The sequence below is a fragment of the Atractosteus spatula genome, chromosome 18, assembly GCF_055471065.1.
Source record: "Atractosteus spatula isolate fAtrSpa1 chromosome 18, fAtrSpa1.hap1, whole genome shotgun sequence".
Classification (NCBI taxonomy): Eukaryota; Metazoa; Chordata; class Actinopteri; order Semionotiformes; family Lepisosteidae; genus Atractosteus; species Atractosteus spatula.
In genome coordinates this window covers 7,393,408-7,401,287 of record NC_142723.1, presented here as the reverse complement: position 1 = coordinate 7,401,287, position 7,880 = coordinate 7,393,408, and positions in this window count along the sequence as shown.

Genomic DNA, 7,880 nt, shown 5'->3' with positions numbered 1-7,880 from the left:
ACACTATTATATGAGTAAAATATATGTACTATACAGTATATATTATACACATACCTCCTGGATCTTTTTATGTATTTTTAAATAATTGCAGTCAACACAGTCAATAAAAAATTGCTCCTGTGCCTTTTTCATCATAAATATACAATATACTGTATAAAATATTTAAAAACATAAATATACTCTATAAACTTGACCATTGAACTCACCATATAAGGCACCTTTGATATTCCTGAATTTGAAACCTGTGTAGTATTTAATTTTACCTTGTTGTATTAATTGTGCATTTCCCCATTATGGTGGGGAAGGTCCAGTATTTCTGAAGAAAAGAAAATCCCTTTTTGCAGATTTTTTCAGTGAAATGTCCTATAAAGAAAGTTTACTGAATTGCTGCAGTGTTGAAATATTCTTTCACTGCAGTTACAAAAATTAGAGGTTCACTTCTCTGTGAAAGATGATAGATGGAGATAAGTGTAAGTGACTGACATACATATTTGAGAAAAATTGTGTATGACAGTTTTTTTATTCTTATATCTGGAGCCTTTGCATACATGCACTATTGTTTTAAAAACGTTTTCCTGATATTAAAAAAATATCAAAGCCAGTTGGTTTTCATGCATAAATGCAACCTAATAACATTCTAGCTGTTCTGTTTACAGCTGACATTTAATCCTGATAGATTCTCTATTTTGCAGTTTGAAAAAGTAGCCTTTTCTCTTTATGGATGTGTAAAGTGGAACATCTGATAAACATGAGTCATTTAGGGTTGATTAGTAAATGTGATGGATGAGCTACTATAACGCTTCACATCGGCTGTTTATGTTTAGTTGATCTTTTGTGAGATCGAGTTTTGAAAATGCGAATCAATGTGAATTAAAGATTGTTAAATGCCAGGCTTGTTTTTTCACACCCAAACAAATCTGTATTAGTGACAACGTTGTTACATTTGTAGAAATCTAAGACTTTCAATCAGTGAATAAAAAAGGGCCTAAAACACTTCAAGACTTGTAACGCAGTCTGAATGCTAGTTAATAAGCAGTAATGGTAAAGGTGTACCTATAGTTTAGGGTTATAGGCTTTGGGAAGATTTTTGTAGATGTGGTTCTGTGAGTGCTGTCCACAGCCTGTGTAAACACACAATACTGAGCAGACAAAAGCACTGATACAGAAAAGAGCATCATTTCTAAACCAACAGGAGGATAGCAGAAGAATGTGAAGTTAGATTTTTAGTATCTGATTTTGGTAATTGTGGAAAAAACTAGCACCAGCACAACAAAATAATTTTGAATAGTAAAATGCTGCTGGAAGCACCTTTTGTCATAGAACTGCTTTCTTTTTTCAAAGGGAGCACAACTGCTGCAATTCTGATACAGCTTAATGCTGGTAACATTAACAAGAGCTGAAGAGCAATTCCCTGCTGACAAACCACAACACCGACCACTACCTGACTTCTAGGGCAAAACTGTTCTCAGAAGTATTTCGTCATCTTCTATTTAAGTCTACAAAAAAACAGTTAACAGCAAAGCACAGAACGTGGTCTGTGCTTTATCATTTACCAGCTTTTGTTGCCCAGCTTTTTTACGCTGAATAGGAAACCTCAACAGGGGAATTAAATGGTCTTTTTGTGTCCTTGCCTACCCTAAAAGGAAACCTGAAAACAATCCAAAGCAGTTGCACCAGTTTTTCTGGGCACAGCTCCCTTGTCATCTCATGATTTAAGGCTGTTTACACAAAGTTACCTTGACAGGATCTTCCCTGCATGTCATTTGCATTTTCATTACGGAGATTTTAACTGGCCCAGAAGCAGATCTGTTCATTTTCCATGCAGGACATTGACATATTGAGAGTGAAAGCCCGGAGAATAGCTGTATGATGAATTCAAGAGTTCATTTCTTCTCTGCTGAAACGGTCTCTTCTGGGAGATTGTGAGGAAGTGTGGAGTGACAAGGATCAGTCATGTGACTCATCACAGTGGTTACCATTACATGCTAGGGTGTTCTAGGAGCAAAAAAACACTATAACACTAGTGGAAACCTGTGTAATTCATCCAAAGTCTGCTTTAGCAGCATGCTGAATACAGAATGTAATTGTTAAAATTCAAGGTTCATATCTTAGTTCGTGATTTCTGAAATTGAGCTTCACAGCCAGGTTCAGTGAGACTTATAAATACCCACTTGTTTGGCTAACCTGACCACTGTTCCTTAGTTCAAATCCACAATATAGATAGATACTTTATTGATCCCATGAGGGAAATTGCAGTGCAACAGCAGCTTAACACAGACAACACAGCAACAGTGTAACTAATGATACAATAATAATAATACAATACATACAATACAATCAGTACAGTGAGAGGTGCACTAAGAAGAGTTACTCACAGTCCAGAACACACAAAGAACAAACCAGAACAGTACACAAAAAGTTGTATTGCACAATATAAATAGAAATATAAATGTATTGCACAAATCCCTGGCATATATTGCACAAAAACGGTTGTAAATGGGAAAAAGAAAAAGAACAGATGTAGCAGTTTACTGTTCAGTCCAGAAACAGGTCACTGTCAATGTTGCCTCTGCCCAGATGCAAGTGGATGCGTTGTACAGTCTTATGGCAGAAGGCAGAGTGCTACAGAATGACCTCCTGTAGCACTCTCTGTCCCACCGTGGATGGATCAGCCTATTGCTGAACGTGCTCTTCATTTCTACAAGCCTGTCATAGAGGGGATGGGAGATGTTGTCCATGATGGCCTCTAGTTTGGACACCATTCTCCTCTCAGCCACTACCTCCAGGGGGTCCAGGCCAGACCCAATGACAGAGCTTGCTCTTCTGATGAGCTTGTTCAGCCTGTTAGAATCCCCTGCTCTAATCCCAGAGCCCCAGCATAGAAACCGCGTAGAAAATGGCACTCACCACAACCGACTGATAGAACATATGTAGCATCTTACTACACACATTGAAGGACCTGAGCCTCCTCAAGAAGTAAAGTTGGCTCTGACCCTTCTTGTAGATGGTCTCAGTGTTCTTAGACCATTCCAGGCTTTCTTTTCAGCATGGAATAAACTTTTTTCAGCATGGAATTTACTTGCTGCTTTGCAGTCTACACATACTGTATTTCAAGTAGGTAGCTGCGTCAGTATGTGTAGACTGCACTCCATGCTGAAACACGTTTATTCCATGCTGAAAAGAGATAAAAAGAAACAATGTTTCAGCTGTGGAGCCTTCATACCCGAAGAAGGCTCCACAGCCGAAATGTTATGTTTCTTTCTTCTCTTTTCAGCATGGAATAAACCTTTACTTGTTCTTCCACAATATGCAATACCTTCCTAAATGATTTTGTACTGTGTATCGTATAGAAGAATGACTGCTTATGTTTTTTATGGCAGAGAGGAGTTTTCAGCCAGTAATCGAGGAAAGTCATGGGTATTCTCAGAGGGAAAAAGGTTTTAATGGGCAGGAATGATGGGTTAAACTTCAGTCCAAGTCCAATATTGTTTAGAATCAACACTCTTGCATAGTAGACATGTTCTGATAATGCGTAATCTGGACCTTTATTTTATGCTTTAATAAAACAGGGTGATCTACTTTACTGAAATTACTTGAAATGGTTTACTCCGAAACAGAGAAAATGGGAACACTCTCCATTCCATGTACAATACAATGGAAATCTTATTTTAACAAGACTAAACTAATAGATTTTGTCTCTAAGAGGCAAATCCCTCTCAGTGTTGAGTTCCCTTTTTATTGCTGAATCGCAGCAATGAGAATCAGTGACAGCTGTGTTTCAGGACCTGGTATCTAATGCATCTGAACTATACACTGTGGTGCAGGATTGTGAAGCAACAGGCTAAATCATTCTCATTTGACAAAGGGGGAGAATAAGGGGGGAAAAACACCTTTAACACAACACTGCATGTGGAGATTTTCACAGACTGCTCTACTAATGGGGTTGAGACAGTAATTTTTCCAGGTTTGGATGAAGGGCTCTGGAAGTTAATGTCAAGGGCTTTAGCCCACAAAGCTAACAGCCTGAGCTTTGATCAGTAATGTTGTCTTTTACAGAAAATAAATGGAGTTTTCTATTGAAAGTGTGCCTGACATTGAGAGAAATACATGCTCATGACATTACTGGTTAGTGCAAAGAAGCTTTAAAATCCCTAGTGCTGAATTTCTTTCTCAGCTGCACCGATCAGTTTGATAAAGCCAACGAAAGACCTGTTTTTCTGCAGCTGTGTGGTGCATAAAACTGTGCTGTATCCTGTTCCAAAGCTCCAACAAGCTGCAAACATGGCTAGTTAATTGCTCACGTGAGAATTATTTAAAATGAAAGTGGCCTTACAGGCTACACATGTTATTCTGTCAGCAGCATCAACAATAAAGGGAAGATTTTAAAGTTTGATTTAAATAAGTCAATGTTGAACACAAAGAGAGCTTGTTCCCTCCAACTTCAACCACTACATCAACAGATCATCATTACTTCAACAGCCTAGAAGACCTCTAATTGAGAAATGGTATTGTTGATAAGTGCAAGTATCCTACCCTTTTTCTTTTTACATTACAATTATACACCAGGGAGTAGATCATTTATTGCATTATTATTACTGTTATTTTAGTAGGAGTAGTGGGACTAAATGGTATATCTTAAAATATCACACATTTTCTGGAGCAAATACAGCACAACTTTATGTTCTCGACACTTTTAAACACTGCTCTCAACACTGATGAAGTAGCCATTCAGACCCAGCAAATACTGGAATGGACTTGATGTGTTTTTTTTATTTTGTACGGTTACAGCAGATACATATAACTGTAAATAAAATGTGTTTTTAACAATCATGTTATATGTTAGTTCTGGTTGGAACGTGTTGAAAAAGGGTGCTTCTGTGGACTTTGGGGTCTGGATCACAAGAGTTCTGATTATCACACACTGAAACAGGGTCTTTGTTTAAAATGCTGAATTTTAAAGACAACGTGAGTCTAAGAAAAGCAAGCCTTGTTTGTTTCTAATTTTGTGAGATGTTCCAGTAATAACACAACGTGCTCTTTGCTGGCTTACAGGGAAGCAAAGAGATTGAATTGTTGATGGATATCCATTTGATGCTACAATGCCTTGCTGTTATATAAACATGGCATAAGAAGAGCTCACATTGAGGCAATGTCATCCTTTTTATTTCCATGGTAACCAGTTTTAATGGTTTTTTTAGCTTTCAGAAAAACATGCGCTTAAGTATGGAAGCCATTACCAAATTGAACACTAATGCTCAACAGATTCAGCTGACTGGAAGACAAAATTGAGTCCGACTTACCTGTAATTACGCTGAATCTAAATGTCAATATCTCATGCCATTGAAGGCGGGCTTATCTGACAGTATCTATAGGAAATGAGAGGTTAGAACAGTCTGCACAGACTCATTCCCTAGCATGGTTCTCCATTACATAGCAAACCAGAATTTGACTGGCCTTAACCTCTACTAAAAAAGGGCACACTCTTTTCAAAAGGCTCTAGAATTTCTTAAAACACCCTTGGGAGCATATACAACTGTATATTCTAAGAAAATGTAGTTACAATATTAACAGCAGTCTGTTGGTACTGAAATGATGAGAATGGAAATGTCACCTTTTCTAGGCAGTATGCTTAGAAATTAGTCAAATAATGTGAGCAACATATTTCAGGACATGACCCATTTTGAAGCTATAAAGGTAATGGGTGGCCCTTTCTCTTTTTATTTTGTTTGGATAATGATTCTTCTGTCCTGTAACTTATCCAACTAGTGTTAGATTACATCCCCTGACTGGTAAGCAGAGACACCAAATGTGACATTTAGCAAAGCTGCTAGAGGGATTGATTGGTTTAAAATGATTTCTTTGACTGCAAAACGGCACGAATTCCTTGTCGCTGTGCAACTCGGTTTCAATATACTGCCCAAGCTAAATGGAAAGCTCAGTTTTTTTTTTCTTTTGTTCTGTGTGATCTATTTATCTTCGCAGGTTAAACTTATGGTAGCCTATAAAAATGATTTTCCTGTAGCCCAGGTGCCCCTTTGGATTTTCCTTCTGCGTGGGTGCATTGCTCTCCAGTAGCAGATTTTCATGAGTATGCTTTTGGCTTCGGGCCTCAGTTTTCTTCCAATACTTTCAGAGAGAAACTCCCATTAATGTATCGCCTGTAAATGTTAGGATGTCTGAAGGTCAAAGCAAATTCAGGAAGAGAAACAGCCTGTCACTGCTTGGAGAAGGAAAAAAATAAGGATTGAGATTTTTGCAGAACCTGTTACAATAATGAAGTTTTGCTACATGATAAAAAATACTATAAGGTGTTTCACCTTATAGTATAGGGTGTCATATCATTGCAGTGTGTTCTGACTGTTTTGTAGAGCGAGATCAAACTAGATTCATAGTGCCCCTCTTTGCTTAGACAATGTACTGTAGCTGTTTCTTGTTAAAACTAATTATAATGTAAATATTGTAGCAAAGAATGCTCACTGGAGATGAACAGAAGCTTTTTTAGACAGGTGCTGTTTATCAGAGTAATCAACTAGCCATGATGCTTTGATGATTATCCTGAGTTTGTTTGGACTTGATTTGCCACACTTAAAGTCCACTTGCTTTTCATTAGCTCATCGCCCTGGAAATCAAGTAGAACACAGAACCAGCAGCCACTTTGCATGGAGAAGTGTCATCTGGCGTGCGCACAGGAAGTAAAAATTGTAAACAGATCTCTTCAGTGGATTTGTAGATGTAAATCTTAGTAGAACAAATTAGCATTTATTTCAAAGTATAGCATCAGATTTGAGAATGGTAATACATGCAGATGCTTCTCTGGCTTCAAAGTATATTAAGGCAAGGCACCAAAACGTATCTCATTTTACTTGCAGCGCTGTGCTTGTTTTGGTTTTACCCTTGAGACGTCTTAATGTTTGCAGAATGACGATGATGTGGAAAATCTTTCATAAACTTTTCAAATTAAAGCCAGACTTAGAAAGGATGACAGAATATATTGAGATGCAGTGCACGGCTGTAACAAAGCACTCCAAACAATACTTGGATTTAGGACATTTTTACTTTTTCAGATAGTGTTGGCTTCGATTTTGTTTTGTCAACCAAGATTACAAAAAGACATGGTGTGGCATTGTGTTCCCTGCTGACTGGTGGTACTCAATCAATACAGATATACAGCTCTGGAACAGCTAGCTAGGTAAGAAACAATTTCAGACTGGCCTTTGCCAGTATTAGTATAAGTATTAGTATTAGTCTTGCTGTCCTACAGGATAGAAACTCTCAAACATGTGACAACTCTCTGTGGATTTATAGGTTGGTTCTTGTACACTGAACAGCAGTGGACCAGTTTAATACTTAATGCTCAGCTGATGTTCTTTTAATAATGAAAATTTTAGTGCTTAAAAAGTGAGGAGCTTCAGTATACATCTGAAAATATGCGATCACAATCTTTTTGGCTCAACAGTGCCATCCTACCTATTTTGATTTATCTTAAAAGGTTAGGCAATGCTTCTGACATTTTATTTATATGAGGAGGAAAATGGTGGTGGTCTTAATGGCGTAGTTTGCACTGAATTCTCTGCTTAGTCTGTTTGTCTCCAATTAGAGGCAAAGTAGACACATATCTCATAGTAATATGACCACAGAGCTAAATGGTAAGACGTTGCATTTAAGAGTAAATACTCAGTATGACCAATAAAACGCTTCTCTTTCTTTCTTCTGTATGAAACCAGTTGTAAAAATTATGCAATTCTTTGATGCATCATTAATTAAAAACTGACAGCTCATTGTAAATAAAAAATATTACTTTTATAGTTCAGGAATCCCCAGGAATTCACCACGATATGGTGAAAACTAGATCTAACCTATTAAACCTTAAAACATCTTTT